General features: G+C 43.4%; 1 long non-coding RNA gene across 1 annotated transcript in view; it reads right to left on the minus strand.

Moving 5' to 3' along the window:
- LOC134731333 (uncharacterized) overlaps positions 1–24,728 on the minus strand; it is a 164,046-nt gene that overhangs the window by 104,053 nt on the left and 35,265 nt on the right. The window lies entirely within an intron of this gene.

Consider the following 24,728-nt stretch of genomic DNA (forward strand, 5'->3'; position numbering starts at 1 on the left):
TTTGAAAAGTAAATTTTATGCAATGAAAATTATATTTCAGTTAAAAAAAATTAGTAGCATAGACCCAGTGTGCTTTAGATGATGAGAGGAAGGAGAAAGTGGTCAGACCAGGGCATCACTAGAGCTGGGCTGGAGTGAGGGCTCCCTCCCCTTTCCCTGCAACTTTGCCCTGAGGGCTTCTGTCTCCCCACAATGGCCCCTGTGACTGACAGAACAACAAAACCATGATTTCTGGCAAATAGAAGTCCTATGGCTCGGGATGCTCATTCGTGCATGCAATTTTAAAGGGAATTTACTTTTGTTTTTGAGTTTCCATTTTCTCTTGGAGAAGAGAGGCAGAAACTGTTGACAAGTCTGGAAATTGGAAATGTAAATGAAAATGGGAGTCCCCGGGGAGAGCCTGGGTATCCAGCCTCCCGGCTCAATCACCTTGTGCCAGGGAGGCTCACGGCTCACGGACTCAGCAGCAAAACTGGCTGAAACGATTTCCCATCCATCTCTCAGACAAGGTAAGCTACCCTGGGAGTGATGCCACAAGGAAATGGAATAGATCATTCCTTCATGTACACCACCAGGCATGGTAGCAAGAGAGTGCCAGTCTCTATTACCTCCGCATAGCACCAGTTTAGGCAGTGGTTTTGACCTTGACTGGCACGTAGTTATGGTATAGTGTCGACAGCCACCCGGGAATTGATGGAATGGGCCGACTCTGTGGGGAAGTGGGACAAATCTTGCACATACACTGTGGGCAGTGGCAGACAGGCTGAGTGTGTGCCCGGAGAGCATGTGCAGGTACCTTCATCTCACAGGGGTGCAGAGAGGCTGAGTGGCTTGGCCAAGGTGACAAAGCTTATTGCTAATAGATCAAATGCTAGAAGCCAGATCAGCTGTCTCCAGATTTATTGTTTACTCCCTTACTTCACCCTTCTCAAATGAAAGATGCAATGACCATGGACTCAAACCCTGGCAAACACCTGGACTTTGGCTATGTCTTTCTTTAGACAGAATTTCTCTTTCTCTTCCTGCTCGTTTTCTTCCTCTTCTTTTCCTCCTTCTTCTCCTCCTCCTTCTTCTTCTCCTTCTTCTTCTTCTTCTTCTTCTTCTTCTTCTTCTTCTTCTTCTTCTTCTTCTTCTTCTTCTTCTTCTTCTTCTTCTTCTTCTTCTTCTTCTTCTTCTTCTGCTTCTTCTGCTTCTTCTTTCTTCTTCTTTATTCTTCTTCTTCTTCTTCTTCTTCTTCTTCTTCTTCTTCTTCTTCTTCTTCTTTCTTCTTCTTCTCCTTCTTCTCCTCCTTCTTCTCCTTATTCTTCTGCTCCTTTTCCTTCTTCTTCCTCTTCCTCTTCTTTTCTCCTTCTTCTGCCTTTCCTCCTCCTCCTTCTCTCCTCCCCTTCCTCCTCCTTCTATTCTTCTCCTTTCTCCTCTTTCTCCTCCTGCTTCTTCTTCCTCTCTTCCTTCACCTCCTCCTGCTTCTTGTCCTTCTCCTCCTCCTTCTCCTTCTCCTCTTTTGTCCTTTTCCTCCTCTCCTCTTCCTTTTTCTCCTCTCCTCCTCCTCTGCCTTCTTCTTCCCGTTCCCCTTCCCTTCCTCCTCCTCCTCCACCTCCACCTCCTGCTGCTGCTCCTCTTTCTCCTTTTCTTTCTCCTCCTCCACCCCCCTCCTCCTTCTTCTCCTCCTTCTTCTCTTTCTGTAACCATCCAATGGGTTCACCTTGCCTGCTGCCTAGACAAAGACTATTTCTCAAGACAGGGGAATTGCAATAGAGAAAGAGTAATTCATGCAGAGCCAGCTGTACAGGAGACCCGAGTTTTATTACTACTCAAATGAATCTCCCCAAGCATTTGGGTGAGTACAGTTTTTAAGGACAACTTGGTGGATGGTGGGTAGCCAGTGAACCAGGAGCACTGATTGGTCAGGAATGAAATCACAGGGAATTAAAGCTGTCTTCTTGCGCTGAGTTAGCTCCTGGGTGGGAACCACAAGATCACATGAGCCAGTTAATTGATCTGGGTGGTGCCAGCTGATCCATCAAGTGCAGGGTCTGCAAAACATATCTCAAGTGCTGATCTTAGGAGGAGTTTATGGAGGGTCAGAATCTTGTAGCCTCCAGCTGCATGACTCCTAAACCATAATTTCTAATCTTAGGGGTAGTGTTAGTCCTACAAGGCAATCTAGTCCCCAGGCAAGAAGGAGGTCTGCTTTGCTAAAGGGTTGTTATCGTCTTTGTTTTAAACTATAAGCTAAGTTTCTTCTAAAGTTAGTTCAGCCTATGCCCAGAAATGAACAAGGACAGCTTGGAGGTTAGAAGCAAGATGGAGTCGGTTAAGTTAGATCTCTTCCACTGTCTCAGTCATAGTTTTGCAAAGGCAGTTTCAGTTCTCCTTCTCCTCCTCTCCCTTTCTTTTCTGACTGCATCAAGTATAATTCACTGATGTACATAGTAAAGGGAACTCTAGAGCAGCAATTCCCAAACCTGAGCAAGCATCAGAGTCACTTGGAGGGCTTGCTAAGAGAGATGGCTGGGCCCCAACTTCAGAGAGCCTGACTCAGTAGGTCTAGGGTGGAGCTGAGAATTTGCATTGCTAATCATTTCCCAGGTGACATGACTGCTGCCTCAGGGATCACACTTTAAAAACCCTGCTCTGGAGTATAAAAGATCCACTGCCCAGCCTGCAGACAGGACTCCTCCTGCACCATTTTACACAGGTGAACACCTATCTCATTTTTATAAGTTTCCAGAAAATGAAATTCTACAGGCAAGTAATTATTATATCATAATAATTTATTAAACACTTACCAAATGTCAAGTGAACTAAATTCCATAAGGAGGCTTTTCTGATTCCAAGCCCCTGTACTGCAGTGAGTTTAAACTCATTGTTGGTTAACAAGCAACCTCCCTTTGCCTCTCAGTGCTGAGAGCAGGACTCAGGTGTGATTGAGGCTGGAGATATTGAGTGATGGAAATGATGCAATTGTCACTCACTGACTTCTCAGCTGCAGTCAGTTCTGGGAGCATTTGTTTAAGGATTTTGGTTTACTTGCTTCCAAAATATCCCTAGAAACCCAGAATCATGGACTTGCATATCTGGATAGGAATCTAGATATCATGTCCCCTCTCTTCATATAGCAACATCTACCTTTCTCTTGGTTTTCTGTTACAATCCTTCATTAGCTCCTATCTACAATGCCACAGCTTCCATTAAGCCTTCCCAATACCCAGAAGGAGATGGGCTCATTCCCTTTTCTGTGTCTTCATTGCATTACTCCTTTTTGATATATCTACAGAGAGGAAAGCAAGTAAATGCCAGCTCTTGGAGGATTCTTACAGACTTAGTATGATTACTTTATTTGATAGGATGGAAAACTTAGGCCTAAGGAGAAAATTAGAATGTTAAGGACACCTGCACTCATATGTTTATCACAGCACTGTTCACAATAGCAAAGACATGGAATCAACCCAGGTGCCCGTCAGTAGTGGGTTGGATAAAGAAAGTGTGGTATGTATACACCGTGGAATTCTGTGCAGCCATAAAAAAGAATGAAATCAGCTGGGCACGGTGGCTCATGCCTGTAATCCCAGTGTTTTGGGAGGCTGAGGTTGGTGGATCACAAGGTCAGGAGTTCAAGATCAGCCTGGCCAAGATGGTGAAACCCTGTCTCTGCTAAAAATACAAAAAATTAACTGGGCGTAGTGGTGGGTGCCTGTAATCCCAGCTACTTGGAAGGCTGAGGTGAGGAATTGCTTGAACCCAGGAGGTGGAGGTTTCAGTGAGCCAAGATTGTACTCCAGCCTGGGTGACAGAGAGAGACTCTGTCTCAAAAAAAAAAAAAATTAAATCATGTTTTGTTTTGTTTTGTTTTTGCAGCAACATGGGTGCACCTGGAAGCCATTATCCTAAGTGAATGCAGAAACAGAAAACCAAATACCACATGTTCTCACTTATAAGCAGAAGCTAAACATGGGGTACATGTAAATATAAAGATGGGAACAATAGAGACTGTGGACTACTGAGTGGGGAGAGAGGGAGTAAGGGTGAAAAAGCTGCCTATTGGGTACTATGTTCACTACTTGGGTGATGGGATCATGATAAATCCAAACTTCAGCATCACTCAATATTCCCATGTAATAAACCTGAACATGTGTTAGCCTTCCTTGGATCTGTAACATTTTTCTAACCATCTCCTATGTATTGGGTATTGAGTGGTCATGGATTGTTGCCAAATAGTTGGTAGAAATGATGGTTCAGAGAAAAGAGCATTAAATACAGAGTCAGGAGACTGGAGTGGGGTCCCCATCTTTTGAGACATTACTTAACGTGTCCAGGGACAAGTTGCCTGACTTTTCTGAGCCTCAGTTTCCTTTGTGTAAGAAATGAAGGTTGAAGGCAATAGCTTCCAAGGTCGTCTCCTCTACACTTAATGGAAAATGAAAACATCTGGTGATATTTGGTACATTACCAATGATACCACCAACTGAGGGCCAGGAGTCCCTGCCTTAAGAACTGACCCCCTACTACCCAGACTCTGTGTTCTACCTTTAGGGTTCTGAAACGAACGAAGTACCGCAAAGCCCAGGAAGTGGGTCAGGATGTCTGGTGGCTCCAAGCAGTGACAGCTTCATGCTCCAGTGAACTCACAAAATGCAGTGTAATTTCCTCTTCCATTTAACTATCAACAGCACGGAAGGAGAGCCACTCTCTCCTGCCCTCCTTTCCCTGCCTTCGTTAGTCATGACTCATTAATTGCCACCGGCGAATGAGTATTATTCTAATTTTCCAAATCTAATTCAGAGATGTTTTCAGCTAAAGATCAGGATATAGGTTTTTGGCTTAGCTAATGAAATATCTAATGAATTTGCATTAGTGACAATTACAGACAAGACACCCATAAGAGAAGGGCCAATCACAGCCCTCAGCTGATGCCACTTGCTAATGGCTACATTAAGGAGAAAAGTACAGTTCTTGAGGTCCTGTCCCTAATTGACAATGCCATTCAGGAGACAGGGGCCAGAAGAAGGGAACTGAAGAAGAAGCACTTGCCTTTCCTTTATCTTCTTTTGTGCTGTGGCTCTGCCTTCAAACCGACAGCTGGAAGTGAGAGTGGGCCTTTCAAATGTAAAAATGGCGTCCTCAAAATAGGATCCATTTATAAACTTGGATGTAAGTGAGATTATCTTAATCTCAACAAACAGACAAGCAAGCAAAAAAACCTGGACCCTAGAATAATGACTCACCAGGGAAGGCAGATTATTTTCCTAATCAGATAGGAGCCTAAGGCAAATAGTCACTATGGCAAGCCAGTGAGCATTTAAACTACAGTCTTTGGACCTGCTCATGCCTGTAATCCCAGCACTTTGGGAGGCCAAAGAGAGGGGGGCACTTGAAGCTAGGAATTCAAGACCAGTCTGCGCAACATAGCAAGACCGCTGTCTCTAAAAAACGAAAAAAAAAAATTAGCTGGGCATGGTGGTACACACCTGTAGTCCCAGCTACACAGAAGTCTGTGGTGGGAGACTTGCTTGAGCCCAGGAGTTCAAGGCTTCAGTGAACTATGATTACTCTCTAGCCTGGGTGACACAGCAAGGCTTGCCTTAAGAAAATAAATAAATTGATTAATTAAACAAAACATAGTCTGGGAATTCTTGTTCAGCCCCCATGTAAAAGAGGGTGTGAGTCTGTGAGATTCCCCTTTTGCTCCCACACTCCTCTTCCTTTGTTTCATAGGGTGCAAATCTCAGTTGAAGTCTGCAAAACCTAGAGACAGAAAAGCCTTTAAAACCACAGAGCTCGATCAGTTGGCATTGACAATTTGTATGATCTCTGTTCCACTGCAAGCCAGTTGTCCAATCAGAGTCTAAGACAAGGTCTAAGCGAGTTAAGGCTGTGAAAGCAAATTAAAATCTTGGGACCTCAAGCTTCTTATGCCAAAGAGAAAGTTAAGCTTGGAAATTGAATCATGCAAAAAAACTACCTTCCTTTTGTTCCCAAGTGGATAGCTGTAATTTTACCTGCTGACTTTATCTCATGTAAAATGTAGATTTAATAAGTGGGAGACAAATGCATGACTGACTTTCACCCCACTCCCTTCTTTTCACATGTAAAATGTAGATTCATTGAATGTTAATTAAAACAAGAATGTGACCACTTGCTCCATTCCCTACCCTCCCTTCCTCCTTCTCTTTTGTCTCTTTCTTTCCTGCTCACTCTTTCTCCTTTAAATATTGAAGATCCCTTTTTGGAGATATCACAGGCCACAGATCCTACTGTAACTTGTGTTTCTTTTTCCCAGGGACATCCTAAACCTTAGCAAAATAAACCTCTAAATTGATTGAGATCTGACTTAGTCACTTTTGGTTTACAAGGCGTAGGCTGTAGGAATAGAAAAAGCAGTCCCCAAATGAGCCGAATGTATACCAACCTCCCTGTCACCTGGTTGTGCCCATCTCCCTATATAAGCCCAAAGTTGTAGGGGAACAAATGGGTCATCCCCCATGTGCAGGTCATAGCCCCTGAGTTAAATGCAATCACCACTTTGGGGAATGAAAGTTGGAGGGGTTTTATCTATTTTTTTTCTTCCTCCCTTACTCTCCATCCTTCTTCTTTCCCTTAACTTGGATGTTAGATCACCTCTATTGACCTCCTTGGATCTTTTACTGGCCCTATTACTGGACATTCTTTTCTATGTGAAGGTGCAAAATGCTTTCTTTAATCTCCTATCAGCTCCCTAATCATTTGGAGTGCCTGGTTTGGCCAGTTCTTCTCAGGAGTTTGACAGCCTTGTGCATGAGCTAGTGTTTCTTATGTAACCTTGATTGCTTTTTTTATGGTCAGAGAGTAGCTCTCTCAAATGTAAGAGATGAAGATGGGTCAGGCACAGTGGTTCATGCCTACAATCCCAGCACTTTGGGAGGCTGAGGTGGGAGGATCACTGCAGGCCATGAGTTTGAGACCAGCCTGGGCAACAAAGTGAGACCCCCCATCTCTACAAAAACTAAAAAAAAAAAATTAGCTGGGCATGGTGGCAAATGTCTGTAGTCCTAGGTACTTAGGAGGCTGACGTGGGAGGATTGCTTGGGCCCTGGAGTTTGAGGCTGCAGTGAACTATGATTGTGCCACTGTACCCCAGCCTGGGTGCCAAGGCAAGACTCTAAGAAGAAAAAGAGAGAGAGGGAGAGGGAGGAAAAGACATCAAGATGGTAGCATGAGAGAGGGATCTACTACAAGGATAAAAATAAAAATTATTACCCACTTGGGGAAGTCATCATACATTCTCCAGCCCTGGTGACCATGGCGGTGAGGACAGACAAGCCATGACTTATCCATTTGTGTTACCCCAACACTTAGTATAGCACTTAGTACACTGTTGGGGCTGGAAATGTGGGTGGAGTGAATCAACAGATGAGTGAATTCTGGGCTGTCTTCCTCGAGTAAGAAAGCTGGAGGCCAGGCGTGGTGGCTCACGCTGGTGATCCCAGCACTTTGGGAGGCTGAGGTGGGCAGATCACCTGAGGTCAGGAGTTTGAGACCAGCCTGATCAACATGGAGAAACGCTGTCTCTACTAAAAAAATACAAAATTAGCCAGGTGTAATGGCGCATGCCTGTAATCCCAGCTCCTTGGGAAGCTGAGGCAGGAGAATCACTTGAACCTGGGAGGTGGAGTTTGCAGTGAGTCGAGATTGTGCCACTGCACTCCAGCCTGGGCAACAAGAATGACAGTCCGTCTCAAAACACACACACACACACACACACACACACACACACAAAAGAAAGCTGGAGATAGACCATCATCATCATCACAATTGAGATGTTAATCTCTAGAGGAAAAGAAAATTAGAGTCGCTGATATAGAGATCAAATTTGGGGTTGGTGTTGTAACCTTAAGCCATTCTGTGCAAGAAGGAAGGAAGTTAACTGCCAAAGAAATTTCATCTTGATTATCCTAAACACAGGCCAAAGCTTAGCCTTTCTGAATGCCCCTTGCCCTTTCAAATGTACATCCGATTTTACAAAGAAACGAACAGGATTTCGAAAACATATGCCATTGTGAAAAGCTAGCACTGGAAACAGACAGAGTGATCCAGCCCATTGGTAGGTAGGAAGTTCCATGCCAGGCATCCTAACTGACTCTAACAAGGTGTTTGACCTAACGATGGAGTGGCCTGAGCCAGTGCTGAGTGTGCAGACTCACCAAGCAAAAGAGGACAGAGAAAAAACCAAGGGGGACAGGGAAGAGAAGCAGCAATCTCTCCTTCTGCTTGGGTAGAGGCCGGAAGAGGAGCAAGGCATTGTCCATCTTTGCACCAGACGGGGTGTGAGTTCAGATGGTGAAGGCATAGATGAGTGTGGTAGTCACACAAAGAACGTGAGCTATTGAATAAAACAGGTCTGTTTTCTCAGGTGAATAGATACGCAGTCTACTCGTTGAATCTTCTGGAACCGTTCTTATTTATTTATTTGGGATGCAGTCTCACTCTGTCACCCAGGCTTGAACGCAATGGCACAATCTCAGCTCACTGCAACCTATGCCTCCCGGGTTCAAGCGATTGTCCTGCCTCAGCCTTGCGAGTACCTGGGATTACAGGTGCCTGCCACCACACCTGGCTAATTCTCGTCTTTTTAGTAGAGGTGGGGTTTCACCACGTTGGCCAGGCTGGTCTCAGACTCCTGGCCTCAGGTGATCCACCCGCCTTGGGCTTCCAAGGTGCTGGGATTACAGGCATGAGCCACCATGCCTGGCATCTTTTTTTATTTTCGAGATAGGATCTCACTCTGTTACCTAGGATGGAGTGCAGTGGAGTGATCTTGACTTACTGCAACTTCTGTCTCTCGGGCTCAAGTGATCCTCCCACCTCAGCCTCCCAAGCAGCTGGGACTACAGGCCTGTGCCAACATGCCTGGTTAGTTTTCATATAAATATATTTTTATAAATATATATATTTAAAATATATTTAAAAAAATATATATATATATAAATTTGAAATATATATTTTATTTATATATATATATATATATTTGTTGTTGTTGTTGTGTTAGAGTTGGGGTCTCAAACTCCTGGGCTCAAGCAATTTGCTGGCCTTGGCCTCCCAAAGTGCTGGTATTACAGGGATTACCTTATCCATGAAATGGGCATAATTATAGTCTGCCACTGCTGGGATTATAGAGAGGAATAAATTAGATACTTAAAATTTTTACTGAGGGCTGAGCATGGTGGCTCAGGACTATAATCCCAGCACTTTGGGAGGTCAAGGCAGGAGGACTGCTTGAGGCTGGGAGTTCAAGATCAGCCTAGACAACATAGTGAGACACCATCTCTAGAGAAAATAATAAAAAAAATAAGCCATGCAGGGTGGCACGCACCTGTAGTCACAGCTACTGGAGAGGCTGAGGCAGGATGATCACTTGAGCCCAGGAGTTGGAGGATGCAGTGAGCCATGATTGTACCACTGCGCTACAGCCTGGGGACAGAGCGAGACCCTGTTTCAAAAAAAAAAACAAATTCGCTGAGACTCAAAGCCAGGAAGTATTCTGAGCTCAGGGGATAGAGAATAAGACAAATAAGTCTCTGCTTTTGTGGAACGTACGTTCCAGTGAGAGGCAGCACTTAAACACTCAACAGAACAAGATAACTTTAGGTTAAGATACATGCTATGATGAAAATAAAAAGAGCTGATGTGTAGTAACTCCAGACTCACGGGTGGAAGGAAGAGAAGATGTGAATGGGGTGAGCAGGAGAGCAGGCCAGATGACAAGGGCTGCTAGAGGATCCCCGGGAGGGAGAGTGTGATCTGGTTTATGTCTTTAAAAGATGCCTTTAGGGCCAGGCATGGTGGCTCATGCTTGTAATCCCAGTACTTTAGGAGGCCGAGGTGGGCGGATCACCTGAGGTCAGGAATTCCAGACCAGCCTGTCAGACATGGTGAAACCCTGTCTCTACTAAAAATGCAAAAATTAGTCGGGCGTGGTGGTGCATGCTTGTAACCCCCAGCTACTCGGGAGGCTGAGGCAGGAGAATTTCTTGAACCCGGGAGGCAGAGGTTGCAGTGAGCCAAGATTGCGCCATTGCACTCCAGCCTGGGTGAAAAGAGTGAAACTTGGTCTCAAAAAAAAAAAAAAAAAAAAAAAAAAAAACAAGATGCCTTTAGGTAGTAAGGTTAGGCATATAAAACAGCTCAAGCCATATGTTAGGTGTGCATTGTTGGTGGAGATTATAGAAACGTTTGTAAGGAGTTTAACAGCATCAGGCACATAATAAGGGTTATCAGAGGTTTTTATAAAGCATGTAATGTGTGTTTAGCTGCTACTGAAAGATTGTAATCCAAGGATAATTAAGATAGCGACCTGCCTTTTGCAGTTTATAGCCTAGTAAAGACACACCAACCGATGTTTAAAATCCACAGCAGTAAGTTCAAGAAGAAAGGTGTGTGCATGGGGTAACATCTGGCCACTCAGAAGCTAAAAATGTTGGAGTAAGGTGGGAAGGAGTTAGCCAGGAGGAAAAAGAGAAAGATAGTCTCAGCTGAAAGAGAAACTGGATGATGCATGCTGCTATGTGGTGTTTCGCATAAGTTCAAAGTGCTGGTTGGTGCTATGAGAGGCTGGAAGCCAGGTAGGGCTCCCATCCCGGGGTATTTCTGAGTCCCGATAATGAGCGGAACTGTGTCCTATTGGTGATGGGAATCATCAGAGAGTTTTTGACAAGTGGATACCTTGCCAAGTGCTGCTACTTTGGAAGATCCCTTGGGGCTGGAGGGTGGTTTGAAGAAGACAGAACGGAGGCAGAGAGATCCTGTCAATGAGAAGATCTTTTGCTGTTGCCCAGGTGATAGCGAGGAGGTGACGGCTGGACCAGGGCATTGGAAAATATATGGAAAACAGGCAAACAGGTTAAATAGATATTTTGGAGGCAAAAAAAAAAAAATCAGCAAAACCCGACACAGAGTATATACTCAATGATTATCTTTAATTAAATTGATGGGATTAGAGGAATACAGTGGAGATAATATCCTTCTCCTAGGGTGGTAGCGTGACAGTTAAAGGTCAGATGCTAAGCAAACACTCAATAAATACATGCTATGGCCATAATTGTTAACAGATACAAGGTATAGCCATAATTGTTATCAGAGTGGCAGACTATCCAGGGAGATCTTTTCAAGGCAGTAAAGAAGCTCAGGAGACGTTCCTGGACTCAGGAGCTTTGGGACTGAGGAATGAGAGGTAGGTTGGTGGACTAGGATCTGGGCATTATTCCAGGTTCAGGGAAAGAGAGTCAATAATTATGGACCTCACAACATGCCCTGTAAACTATTATTGATCCCAATTCCCTGCACTCAATTTGTCAGTTTCCACTCACTGTCAGCAGTTTCTACTCATTGAACAACATCCACATTTGAAGCCGTAAGGGAACGGATTTGGGGTCATTCCCTGAGGAAATCACCACCAGCATTGCCCTTATGTTACCAGGAGGTCTCTCACAATAGCTCCAGGCTATCTTCACCCTCACCTCCTCTTGGCCTTCAGAAAGGAAACCAATCCACACCATGGGATCACCGAAGGGGCCCATGGCAACCTTTGCATTTCTGTGTTTGCCCCAAACATCACTGGACCTTGAAACTATTTAATATAGTGAACCCCAAGTTTCTCTTCAAAGAATCAGTATGTCAGTATGTTCAGCTCTCTTATTTTTTGACTCTCCATTTTAAAGTGTAACTTCCTGGTTCTCTTTGCCCCCTTGCTTCTAGTTTCATTAAACAACCTTTTCCACCAGTTATAATCAGTAGTTCACATCTCTTCCAGGGTCACCTGCTCCATTCTGACTCATCTTGGCCACCTTCTTTGACCTGAGTCACCCCTGGTCACCTGGGCTGACCTAAGTCACCTGTTCCTAACTGTCCTTCCCACCAAACTACTCACTCTGCCACTCTGGCTCATGCTCCTGCTGTCTTTAAAATAGCCAATTGGAATTAGCTTAGACTGTGATGTCCAACCCTAGCCAACAGGAGAATGACACAGCAGTAGGGGCTACCTGCATCAGCAATAAGAACTCCTTCCCCTCTGCTGTTCAGGTGTGCTCTTGCCATTGTTCCATCTATAAGGAGCACCCTTTCTGCAGAAAGTGAAAATTGCCTTGCTGAGAAAATTAATGTTCAAGTGCTATTTCTTTGTGGCACCGAGGAACAAACATTTCTAACAAAGCCATGACATGTTCTGTTAGAGAGTTGAGGATAAGGGTAAGCCATATTATACCATAGTCACCTAACTTTAGGAATATTGCTGCAAGTACTATTGATCCATTGATAGGGGCTTCTACCTGGGCTTTGGGGAGTCATAGGTGATGTCCGTATAGGGGTATTTTTACTCTAAAAGCCGTAATACATGCTAATCATATAAGGTTATTGGATCAGGAGGCTAACAGCTCTTGGGTGGTAAGTATTATTACTAGCGCATTTAGTGAACCTGAGTCATAAGTGAAGTCTGTATAGGAGTATTTTTACTCTAAAAGCTATAATACATGATAGTCATATAAGATTATTGGATCAGGAGGCCAATAGCTCTTGAGTGGTAAGTATTATTACTAGCACATTTAGTGAACCTGAGGTATTTTGAGTATAAACAAGTGTAACAAGTAGAGGAAGGGACCCTACTAGTGTATAAAATAAGAAATGTTAGTTTGCATTGAGGCGTTCTGGTTGGTTACTTCAGCGGGTGATGGTAGTTAGGGTAGGAATTAGTGTAGCTTCGAGCTTTGCTGGACTTTAGGCATCTGCTTTAGCTGAATTCATTTGGTTTTGGTGACTCTTCATCTGATGTTTCTGCCACATGTGATCATTGCCTTCACCACAAGCAAGACTGTGTTCACTTTTGCTGAACAATCTAGACAGAGAGTTGGCTCCTTCCCTGTGCATGGGGCAGGGAGTGTCTTAGGAAAACAGCCACCCATTGCTGGCACTGTGCCTAAGTCTCTGAATCCTTTTGTCTTCTTTGGACTATCAGATGCTGCAAAGTCCCATTTTGTTTTGGGTTGAAATCTAGTCTTCTCCTTGGCTAGCATTTCATCAGCTCCGGGCCTGGGAGGAGCAGTCTGATGTCTGGATGGTCTTTGCAGGCATCAGGGGGCCATTCCTGACCATAGTCCTCAGCTCCCACCCACCCTGGCATTTTCCTTACCTCACTCTACTGATAGCACCTTGTGGGAATGCTCCATAATGAACCTGGGCAACTCCCTTCCAATAGCAAACTAAAGCTGATGCTTTCTCATCTCATTCTTCTTATTATTTTTTAAAAGAAATGAAGAACATTGTCACATCAATAAAAGAGATAAAAACGCCTTATCTCAAAATAAAGAACAGTAATCATAAAGAAAAAATATCTGGCAATGTTTCACCACTGGGTACATTGTAATATCCATATTTTTCTTTTTCATTTTCCCCTGAGTAGTGAAAACTCCATTACAGATGCTGAATGCTCAGAATTGCTGTTCTTGATTCTCAAGGGAAATCCTCTTGCTGAAAGCTCCAGGCAGTTTATGGAATACAGTCAGGGTTGGGTGAGTGGGTGTGGGAGGGGATGGGGAACTCACAGAATCACAACGACGTTTTAGAAGTAGAAGTAAGTTGAGTATTATCCACAGCTCCACTCCTATTTAATAGACAGAGAGACTAAATCCAGTGATGTTGCAATAAAGTATTCAAGGTCACTATTTTTTTTTTTTTTTTGAGACAGGGTCTCGCTCTGTCACTCAGGCTGGAGTGCAGTGGCACCATCTCAGCTCACTGCAACCTCTGCCTCTCCAGTTCAAGCGATTCTCCTGCCTCAGCCTCCCAAGTAGCTGGGATTACAGGCACCCACCACCATGCCTGGCTAATTTTTGTATTTTTAGTAGAGATGGGGTTTCACTATGTTGGCCAGGCTGGTCTCAAACTCGTGACCCAAGGTGATCCACCTGCCTCGGCCTCCCAAAGTGCTGCAGTTGCAGGCCTGAGCCACTGCATTTGGCCCTTAAACACTTATTAACAAGCTAGCTTGAGAATAGGTCTCGCCTTGATGCCTATAGTTTCAGGAGCGCAAGTGATTGTGAGTATATGGTCCAACCATTGCGTTGCATGTGGCTCCCTCTCTCCCAACCAAAGACCACATGAGGATATGGGCCTCATGATCTGAGCTAGACAAAGCCACTAAGCCCTCTGCAGCCTCATGCACTGAGAGACAGCCGTCAGTGTGAGGTCTCTGTGTTCCGGGTGAAGCCAGCTCCATCCTTCATGCCTCAGCTCATTCATTGATCAGAAAGATGGTGACATCTCATCACCCAACTCAGGACCCTTCATTTGCTGTTTATCTGGCATAGCTTTCATTTCTAGATAGAGAGGAAGAGCTATCTTAGGTACAGTGAATTAAATTCCTCTCTATCTGACAGCAAAGTACAAAAGAGCCTGGCAGAGCCCAGTCAGTTCTGCCTCCAGCTCTGGGATCCCCTAGACACTCTGGTCAGCACTATCGTGATCACTGTGAGGTGAATTGCAGTGGCATTTTCCCGATAGCCCCTCTGAGGTCTTCTCTCAGGCAGCAAGAACGCCACTAGACTATGGACTTTCCTTTCTCTTTCTTTTTCTTTCTTTCTTTCTTTCTTTCTTTCTTTCTTTCTTTCTTTCTTTCTTTCTTTCTTTCTTTCTTTCTTCTTTCTTTCTTTCTCTTTCTTTCTTTCTTCTTTCTTTCTTTTCTTTCTCTCTTCTCTCTTTCTCTCTCTCTCTCTTTCTTTCTTTCACTTTTGAGAAATAGTATCTCATTCTGTTGCTCAGGCTAGTGTGCCGTGCATAGCTCACTGAATCCTCAAACTCCTGCACTCAACAGGTCTTCTCGCCTCAGTCACCTGAGTAGATGAAACTACAGGTGCATGCCACCACGCCTGGCTAAATTTTTATAATTTTTTTTTTTTTTTTGAGACAGAGTCTCGCTCTGTCACCCAGGCTGGAGTGCAGTGGCGCAATCTCGGCTCACTGCAAGCTCCGCCTCCTGGGTTCACGCCATTCTCCTGCCTCAGCCTCCTGAGTCGCTGGGACTACAGGCACCCGCCACTGTACCCAGCTAATTTTTTGTATTTTTTTAGTAGAGTTGGGGTTTCACCGTGGTCTCGATCTCCTGACCTCGTGATCTGCCCACCTCGGCCTCCCAAAGTGCTGGGATTACAGGCTTGAGCCACCGCGCCTGGCCAATTTTTATGTTTTGTAGAGATGGGGTCTTGCTATGTTGCCCCGGCTGGTCTCAAATTCCTGGCCTCAAGTGATCCTCTCATCTTGGGTTCCCAAAAGACTATGGACTTTACGAAAGACCAAACCTTGGAGGGAACTGATCCTCAGGGATGAATGTAACACTTCCTTTCACCTAGTCCTGGCTAAGACACAGTTTTGGCTCACCCCTCACCCTAAGTTCCTAAAGTCTTTAAACCAAGTCTGACCATACCAAGAAGATCAAGATTGCTGCAAAAGAACAGCTCGGAGTTATTTTCCAAGAGGCTCCTCTCATCCATGAGTCTGCATTGGTCTGATTCATGCATTTGAGGCAGATTGTGGACCCTGGCCAGGAACTCACAGAAGCAAATTCTCCCTCCACCACTGCCCACTTGCTGTCTGACTCTGAGCTCATGACTTAAATGTTTACACAGTGTTCTCATGTATGAAATGAGGTAGAGGGACTAGGCTTGTGTGTGTGGTGTGTGTGTGTGTGTTGCTAGGGGTTTTTTTCTGGCTTAAAAAATAAGTGTATTCGCTTCTTCTCATGCTGCTAATAAAGACATACCCAAGACTGGATAATTATAAAGGAAAGAGGTTTAATTGACTCACAGTTCCACATGGCTGGGGAGGCCTCACAATCATGGCAGAAGGCAGGGAGAAGCAAAGCCACATCTTACATGGAGACAGGCAAGGGGGTGTGTGCACGGGAACTCCCCCTTATAAAACCATCAGATCTCATGGGACTTACTCACTGTCATGAGAACAGCATGGAAAAGACCCTCCTTCATGATTCTGTTACCTGCCACCAGGTCTCTCCCACAACACGTGGGAATTATGGGAATTACAATTCAAGATGAGATTGAGGTTGGGACACAGCCAAACCATATCAATAAAGTTGCAAATATGGGAAAAAGAATTCCTGTATCGCCTTGGTTTAGATGCCCCAAATGCTTTGGCTTTCATAACCACAGAACAATTACCAGAATTCAGGATGTGAACATGGATACCACACTATCATTTAATCTATAGACCTTATGCAATTTTTTTTCCAATTGTTCCATGGATATTCTTTTTCTGATCCAGGATCCAATCCAAGACTGCACATTCCATTTGGTCGTCAAGTCTATTTAGTCTCCTTCCATCTTTTAGTCTCTTTTATTTTATTATTGTGTTACTATTGCTATTATTATTTATCATCTTTTCAATGTTATTATTATTATTCTCCTGAAATCTTCAGTCTTCATGTCAAATAAATTAGATTGATAGTGTGAAAATGAACACGTTACCTTAACTTGTTAAATCCCAACTGAGCTCATTGGTCTTAAACGTAAGTAGCTTTCACCCAAAGAAAAGGGAGGTAGCCAACTGGGTGCAGTGGTTCACACTTAGAGTCCTGGTTACTCGGGAGGCTGAGGCAGAAGGATTCCTTGAGCCAAGGAGTTTGAAGCTGCAGTGAGCTATGATTATTCCACTGCACTCCGGCTTGAGTCACAGAACAAGACCCCAACTCCAGAAAAAAAATGGGTGCTAGAGAGGGGTTGCACCCTGCAAGGGGGTGGGAAGGAAGTAACCAGGAGGAGGAGAGGGTGCTGACATCCAGCCTGATTTCTGCTCACCACATTCACCCCCTGGCTCTAGGCTGGATCTGCCTCCAAGGGTGCCTGTAATCCCAGCACTTTGGGAGGCTGAGGCAGGTAGGTCACTTGAGATGAGGAGTTTGAGACCAGCCTGGGCAATATGGCAAAACCCCGCCTCTATTAAAATACAAAAATTAGCCTGGCATGATGGTGCACACCTGTAATCCCAGCTACTCGGAAGGCTGAGGCAGGAGAATCGCTTGAGCTCAGAAGGTGGAGGTTGCAGTGAACCGGGATTGCACCACTGCACTCCAGCCTGGACGACAAGGCGATACTCTATCTCAAAAAACAAAAACAAAAACACATTGCTGTAATTATATACTATCATGCTTTTAACGTTTCTATTAAATCATGGATATTTTGATGTTATGACATTAATTAATGTATTCCATCAATTTTACAATATTTTCTCAATTTTAATAACTGTATAATGTCACATCAAGTGACTAGACTCTGGGTTTTGTAACTTTTGCATCATAATGGAACACCCATGTGGTTGTCAGATTTGCCATTATAAATTACATGTTGCCCCTTATTTAGAACTATTCTCTTAAGATAGAACTCCGTAAATACTATTACTTTGTGAAAGACCACTGAGCCATAAAGTTGGTGTGCACAGCAATACTCCATCATCAAATAGAAGTGGTGTATAAGTGATTGAGCCCACGTGGGCCCTGTAGGCATAAGTAAGTTGCATAAAGAAGTGGTGCAGGCTGGGCGCGGTGGCTCACGCCTGTAATCCCAACACTTTGGGAGGCCGAGATGGGTGGATCACCTGAGGTCAGGAGTTCGAGACCAGCCTGGCCAACGTGGTAAAACCCTGTCTCTGCTAAAAATACAAAAACTAGCCGGGTGTGGTGGTGGGTGCCTGTAATCCCAGCTAGTTGGGAGGCCAAGGCAGGAGAATTGCTTGAACGCAGGAGTTGGAGGTTGTAGTGAGCCAAGATCACGCCATTGCACTCCAGCCTGGGTGACAAGAGTGAAACTCCATCTCAAAAATAAATAAATAAATAAATACATAAATACATACATAAATAGAAGTAGCCCAAATACCCATGGTTCTTACTCCTCCTCCAATGCCTTCTCTCTCCCAGTCTGCAACTATGGCCTTATGGAGAGTTCTCTGTGATCAGCTGACAAAGGAAGAGAAGACTCAGGCCTGGTTTACAGATGGTTCTGCATAATTTGCAGGCACCACTTGACAGCAGACGGCTCCTGCACTACAGCCCCTCTCCAGAACATCACTGAAGGACAATGGTGAAGGGAAATTATCCAATGGGTAGAACTTCACACAGCGCACCAGGTTGTGCATTTTGCTTGAAAGGGGCAATGGTCAAACGTGATTATGTACCAATTCATGGGCTATAGCCAATGGTTTGGCTAGATGGTCAGGGGCTTAGAAGAAACATGGTTGTAAAATTGGTGACAGAGAAATATGGGGAAGAGGTGAATAGATTGACCTCTCTGAATAGCCAAGAAAAACAGCAAAAAAGATATTTTTGTCCCATGTGATTGCTCACCAAAGGGTGACCTCAACAAAGGAGGATTTTAATAATTAAGTGGATAGAATGACCCATTCTGTCGATACCAGTGAGCCTCTTTCTCCAGACAAACCTGTCATCATCACACAGTGGTCTCATGAACAAAGTGGCCATGATGGTGGGGATAGAGGTTCTGTGGGGGCTCAGAAACATGGCCTTCCACTCACAAAGGCCAAATTGCCTACAGCCACTGCTGAGAGTCCAGTCTGCCAGCAGCACAAACCATTACTGAGCTGCTGTTATGACGTCATTCCCTGGGGTGATCAGCCAGCTACCTGGCTGCAGGTTGATTACGTTGCACCTCTTTTGTCATGAAAGGGGCTGCAGTTTGTCCATACTGGAACAGACACTTAACTCTGGATATGGATTTTCCTTCCCTGCAAAGAAAACTTCTGCCAGGACTATCATCTGAGAACTTACAAATTGCCTTATTCTCCATCATGGTATTCTACACAGCATTGCTTCTCATCAAGGAATTCATTTCATGGCAAAAGCAGTGCAGCAATAGGCACATGCTCATGGGATTCAATGGTCTTATCAGGTTCCCCAGTATTCATAAGAAGCTGGTTTGGTAAAACAGTGGAATAGTGCTTTGAAGACTCAGTTACACAACCAACTAGGTGACAATACCTTACAAGACTGGTACAAGGTTCTCCAGAAATCTGCATGTGCTCTGAATCAGCATCCAATATTTGGTAGTGCTTCTCCCATAGCCAGGATTCACAGATCCGGGAATTAAGGGGTAGAAACAGGAGTGGCACCACTCAATATTACTCCTAGTGAGGCACTAGCAAAATTTTTGCTTCCTGTTTCTTCAAGTTTATACTCTACTGGCCTAGAGGGATTTTTTGTTTTGTTTTGTTTTGTTTTGTTTTTTGAGACAGAGTCTTGCTCCGTTGCCCAGGCTGAAGTGCAGTGGTGCAATCTCAGCTCACTGCAATCTCTGCCTCCCAGGTTCAGCCAATTCTCTGCCTCAGCCTCCCGAGTAGCTGGGATTACAGGCACCCACCACCATGCACAGCTAATTTTTGTATTTTTAGTAGAGACGGGGTTTCACCATCTTGGCAAGGCTGGTCTCGAACTCCTGACCTCGTGATCCAGCCACCTTGGCCTCCCAAAGTGTGGGGATTACGAGTGTGAGCTGCCATGCCCAGCCTGGCCTAGAGGTCTTAATTCCAGAGGAAGAAATGCTTCCACCAGGAGACACGACAAGATTCCATTGAATTGAAAATTAAGCCTGCCACCTGACCACTTTGTGGCACTTTATGCCTCTGAGTCAATAGGTCAATAAAGGGGTTAAGGTGTTGGCTGGGAGAAATTGGACTGCTAGTCCATGATGGCAGTAAAGAAGAGTACGTCTGGAATACAGAGGACCTCTTAAGGCAACTCTTATTGTTACCATGCCCTATGATTGATTACAGGCAATTTAAAAAAACTACAACAACCCAGTTTAGGCAGGACTATTGAGGTTTGGGTCACTCCATTAGATAATGAACCACAACCAGCTGAGGTGCAGCTGAGAGCAAAGGGAATACAGAATAGGTAGTAGGAATATATAAGTATAATAAGTATGTAAGTATAAATATCAGCTATAACCACGTGACCAGTTACAGAAATGAGGGCTGTAATTATCATGAGTATTTCCTTTTTATTTTGTATGAATACAAATACTACATATATACACATATCTATATATATTATACACACACATACACACAAACACACACACGTACATATAAAGCAAATAGCTTTGTTTTCTTTTCTCTCTTAGTCCCTTATCATGTAACAGAAGACGTATTAATATTATGTTAGTATTTAAATATTGCTAATTTTACATCCTAGTATTTAAGTTAAGGTATATCAGGAAAAGAGGAAGCATCACTGAGAAACTTTATTTTCTCTTCTGAGGAAGGGATTTGTGCATTTTTGGTTGTATGAAGGATAGTCATATCATGTTCAGTGGAAGCATGATATTGTTAATGTCTTTATTTGGAGACTACTATGGTTTAACAAGATTTATCTGGGTGCCAACTGACAAGGAGGTGACTTCCGATGGTTAATTTTATGTAGCAACTTGACTGGGCTCAGGGAGGCCCAGATACCTGGTAAATTTCCGGGTGTGTCTGAGATGGTGTTCTCGGAAGAGATTAGCATTTGGATCAGTAGACTGAGTAAAGGTCATCTTCACCAGTGTGGGTGGCCATCATGCACTTCACTGAGGCTCTGACAAGAACCAAAAAAAGCAGATGAGGGGTACATTTGCTCTCTCTGCCTGAGCTGGGATATCCATCTTCTCCGGCCTCAGACATTGGTGCTCCTCTTCTTTGGCCTTTGTGTTTAGACTAGAATTATGCTACTGACTTTCTTGATCTTCAGATTTAAGATGGCAGATTGTGGAACTCCCCAGACTTCATAATTGCATAAGCCAATCCCTTATAATAAATATATTTCTATATATTTGTATCTATTTATATAATCTATCTGTCTGTCTGTCTGTCTAATCTATCTATATCTATCTATCTTATCATATTTCTATCTATCTATCTATCATCTATTTTCTATCATTCTATTCTATTCTATTCTATTCTATTCTATTCTATTCTATTCTATTCTATTCTATTCTATTCCATTGTTTCTGTTTCCCTGGAGAACCCTGACTAATATAGTCATTGAGATATTGGAGCTGTTTGTCACAAGTAGTGTTGATGTACTTAATACTTTGTGCTGCCACGTAATACTTGGAATTAAGTAAATTGATATACACTATAATTCTGATACCATCTCATGGGCTGGATGACGGAGAAGAATATATATTGAGAAATGGAATGAATTGAAGACAGAGTATAAACAAATTTGTATGCCTGCTAAGGCATTTTTATTCATTGTGTTCTAAAAACAGAGCAAATAGCCTTTTTTTTTTTTTTTTTTTTTTCAGACGGAGTCTCACTGTAACGCCCAGACTTGAGTGCAGTGGCATAATCTTGGTTCACTGCAACCTCTGCCTTCTGGGTTCAAGTGATTCTCCTGTTTCGGCCTCCCTAGTAGTTGGGACTACAGGTGCGTGACACCATGCCCGGTTAATTTTTTTATTTTTAGTAGAGACGAGGTTTCACCACGTTGGCCAGGCTGGTCTTGAACTCCTGACCTCCGGTGATCCACTGGCCTCGGCCTCCCAAAGTGCTGGGATTACAGGCTTGAGCCACCACACCTGGCCACCAATAGCCATTTTCAAGCACAAGGGTATCAAGATGAACTATGACTGTCAAATGCTTTTTTATTCTCTCTCTTCCCACAATTTGCTCCCTGACATCATGCTGTGATCACCGTCAGTGTTTAGTAAATAACTATTTAAAGCAACGCAGGAAGGAGCCATTTGGAATGGTGTCATCAGTATCTTCATAATTCTGCTGTGCTTAGCAGTTACATGATTTTCATTCTTTATTAATTACACCCATTACTTTGAGTTACAGCGTCAGAATTTCTTACTTGAATTTAGTTTAATGTCTGTAGCTTTGCTTTGCTCCCTTCTAACCCTCTTCAAGGAATGCACTAGGTCTCTGCTCATCTTTGGAAGGACTCGCTGAAATAGCTCCCGACTGTGAAATGCATATCTCCTTATTGATTTCTGTAGGAACCTATCAGCAGGAAGCCAGCCTGAGCCTGATGTGAAGTTTATATATTCTCCTCTTCCTTTCATAATAAGGGACTTATCATCTTTTAAGGATAACATTAAAATGTAAAGTTCAGAGAAGGTCTGTAAATCACCATAAACCTTCACGTTCTCTTTCTTCTTTCCTTAACTATAGATTTCTGTGCCTAATTCATTACATTCAATGAGAAATCAGTTATACGATCCTCCTTCCCCATCCATTCTCCATCCGCTTTGTATGTGACTTCCTTTGCCCTGACTTCTTCGTGATTATTCTGCCCCGGGGAAATAGAAAGCTCCAGGCCGCTCACAGTATATTTATAGTATCATTTAGTTAAAGAGAAGATACTGAACATAAGCATTTTTATTTTATAAGGTCTTCCCATCTGGTCTATGACTAAGAAATTAGTAGATTGACCCTTAGTTGAAACTTTAGCTCTCATATTAATGGTTTGTCCACTTAACTAGCCAATGATTGCCAGCCTTATTAAAGGATGCTAATGAATAAAAAACGTTATCAGAAAACAATAATTAACCTTGAATATAAAAGCATTAACCAGAGGCGATCAATCACTTTCCAAGGCTTAGTAAACACTTAGAATGCATTAAGTGTCCCTAAAGGAGCAATTAAAGAACACAGCTATTCTGTTTCAAACAGGAGTAGCAAAGGGTCAGTCATACACGACATGTAAATTTGGTGGTTGCTGGTGAAATGTAAACCAAATGTTTGACCCTGGTGTTGCACTCTTAGAGCCTGAGGCTTCCTTATAGGTGAGTCTGTAACATATCTAAGCATGCGTTTCTCTAAAAGGACAAATCGGAGGTTAACACCATCTGACACAAACCGTTTTGAGCATTGCCTACTTTGGCTGGTTCTTTTACATTTTTACCCATATTATAATAACAATAGTAGTAACAATTTATGATATACCTGGCAAAATTGCTTTCCTTACAGGTGATAAACATGTGCACTGTTATTAAAAGTGTGTAGTTGGCTGGGCACAGTGGCTCACACCTGTAATCCCAGCACTTTGGGAGGCCGAGGCGGGCGATCACCTGAGGTCAGGAGTTTGAGACCAGTCTGGCCAACATGGTGAAACCTCGTCTCTACTGAAAATACAAAAATTAGCCGGGCATGGTGGCATGTGCCTGTAATCCCAGCTACTCGGGAGGCTGAGGCAGGAGAAATCACTTGAACCCATCACGGGGAGGTTTCAGTGAGCCAAGATCATCCTACTGCACTCCAGTCTGGGCGACAGAGCGAGACTTCATCTCAAAAAAAAAAGAAAAAACAGAAAAAAAGTGTGTGGTTATAGAGGTTTCACTCCACACAGTATCGTGTAGTATTATGTTTCCCAGCTGTGCTGAGAAATAATTAACATACAATAAGTGAAAATATATGAACTGTACAATTTGATACATTTTGACATGTATATACACACATGAAACCATCACCACAATCAGGATGAAGACGATACCGATCACCTGTCAAAGTTTTCTATTCTCCTTTGTAATTCCTCATTCTCCAAGACCCTGATCCCTTTCCAGGCAAGCGCTGATCTTTCTGTCACTATCGATTGGTTTACATTTGCAAAATTTTAAATAAATGAAGACATACATTATCCTTCACCCGGAACACTTATTTTTAGATTCTTGCATTTTATACAGGTCTTAGATCTCAATATATCATCTATTTTTATCGCTGAGTAACATATATGTATTTATTTATTTATTTACTTATTTATTTATTTATTTATTTTTTGAGACAGAGCCTCGTTCTGTCACCCAGGCTGGAGTGCGGTGGCACGATCTCGGCTCACTGCAAGCTCCGCCTCCTGGGTTTTACGCCATTCTCCTGCCGCAGCCTCCGGAGTAGCTGGGACTACAGGCATGCACCACCTATGCCCGGCTAATTTTTTTTGTATTTTTAGTGGAGACGGGGTTTCACCGCTGAGTAATATTTTATTATACAGATATGCCACATTTTACTCACCCATTCACTTTTTGTGAGACATTTGGGTTGGTTTGAGCTGTTGGCTATTATGAATAAAGCTGTTATGAACATTTGCATGCAAATCATTGTACGGACACATGACTATTTCTTTTGGTAAACATCTATGAGTCATAGACCATGTATAGTTTTAATTTTTAAAGAAATTGCAAAACTGTTTTCCAAGGTGGTTCTACTATTTTAGATTCTAAGCTGCCACGTATGAGAGTTTCAGAATCTCCTGAAATAGAATATAAAATATTATATTTATTTATAAATGCTCATTTCTCTTAAGAGGATGTCCATAACTTAAATATTTGCAGCTGCTGTATTTCCAAGGTGTTATTTTTCATTTTATTTCCTATTTAAAATTAATTTTTTTTTTTTTTGAGACACAGTCTTGCTCTGTCACCCAGTCTGGAGTTCAGTGGCGCCATCTCGGCTCACTGCAAGCTCCGCCTCCCGGGTTGACGCCATTCTCTTGCCTCAGCCTCCTGAGTAGCTGGGACTACAGGCGCCTGCCACCACGCCTGGCTAATTTTTTTTTTTTTTTGTATTTTTAGTGAAGACAGGGGTTTCACCGTGTTAGCCAGGATGGTCTCGATCTCCTGACCTTGTGATCCTCCCGTCTCAGACTCCCAAAGTGCTGGGATTACAGGCGTGAGCCACCGCACCCAGGCTTTAAAATTAATTTT

This window comes from Symphalangus syndactylus, chromosome 9 (assembly GCF_028878055.3).
Source record: "Symphalangus syndactylus isolate Jambi chromosome 9, NHGRI_mSymSyn1-v2.1_pri, whole genome shotgun sequence".
Taxonomy (NCBI): Eukaryota; Metazoa; Chordata; class Mammalia; order Primates; family Hylobatidae; genus Symphalangus; species Symphalangus syndactylus.